The following is a 1086-nucleotide window of genomic DNA, read 5'->3' as shown; positions in this document are numbered from 1 at the left end:
AACTTTAAAAAACTGAGTAGGCTTTGGATGCCGTGTGTGTACCTTCATCCCTTTACAGTATAAAGACAGAGTGGAATGGGAAGGTGTTGTGGGAGAGATAAGAAAGTGCAAACACAAAGGACTAAGAAAGAGAAAAGTAATTATCACAAAGAAATGAGAACATGAGCAAAGAGTTAGCTACAAGGATTTTCATTTCTCCATTGCAGCACCAAACAAGAGCAAAAAGGACAGAAACTGTTTCAGTGTCCAAGAGATACAATGGAATACGTGAAACCATATTGTTGTAGTGTCCTTTTAAACATATTCATAAAAGTTAAGTTACAAAACAGCATAAACGCGATCCCATTTTGAAATTTCATTTACTGTATCTGTGGCAAGAGTCTGGAAGGCTACCCCAGTGTTTATTTCTCTGTGGCTGAGACGTGGGTGTTTTGTTTTGTTTTGTTTTTGGGCTTCTCTTCGTTTTCTAAAGCAAAAATAGTTGCTTTTTACTTGTAAGTTGTTTAAGTATGTCACAGCAACACGTGAAGTTGCATATCATTTTAAAGTGTGTTCCATCTTTCAGCTTTTTAATAAGGTTTAATCCATTTATCTAGGGCCCACAAAAATGGAATGGCTTTACAGCCTTTCCTTAGCTCTCCAGTCATTTTGAATGTTGGGAAAGAACAAAACATTCCCCCCACCCCACCCCGCCCCCCAGCCCCCCAAGCCCCCCCAGCCCTCCGCAGAAAAAAACGCCTCTTCGCTAGCAGTCACAGGAGACTGACAGGCATCTACTTCCGGAAGGAGCCAGCCCTCCGAACCAGAAGAGAATGAGAGAAGGCGCGCAGCATTCTGGGAAGACCTACAGACGCCGGGTTAGGCGGGGCGAGGGTTGCTGGCTGTTGCCAGGGCAACTGGAAGCGATTGGCGGTTATCCGCGGTTTGAAGCTGTTAGGCAGTAGAGTCCGGGATGCTCAGAGGTCATTTGGGATCAGCATGAGGGGCATGAGGGCCTTTCTAAGACAAGACTGTCCTCTCAGGAGGTCATCCAGTCGTGCCCGCGCCGGGGACACCTGCACCCAGGGGGGGGGGGGGGGGGGGGCC

General features: G+C 46.9%; 1 long non-coding RNA gene across 2 annotated transcripts in view; it reads left to right on the top strand.

The window, feature by feature from the left end:
* The first annotated feature begins 853 nt into the window (after nucleotides 1-853).
* The window catches only part of LOC125919268 (uncharacterized), a 5706-nt gene continuing 5473 nt past the window's right edge, over nucleotides 854-1086 (top strand). The window contains exon 1 of one of the 2 annotated variants that reach the window (XR_007456698.1): nucleotides 854-962. This is a non-coding gene — a long non-coding RNA (uncharacterized LOC125919268). Of the gene's footprint in view, nucleotides 1026-1086 lie in introns of both variants that reach the window. The other variant, XR_007456700.1, reaches the window with a different exon arrangement.

Source organism: Panthera uncia, chromosome B4 (genome assembly GCF_023721935.1).
Source record: "Panthera uncia isolate 11264 chromosome B4, Puncia_PCG_1.0, whole genome shotgun sequence".
NCBI classification, from domain to species: domain Eukaryota; kingdom Metazoa; phylum Chordata; class Mammalia; order Carnivora; family Felidae; genus Panthera; species Panthera uncia.
The sequence above is the reverse complement of the archived record's forward strand: the minus strand, read 5'-3'. Positions and strand labels throughout refer to the sequence as shown.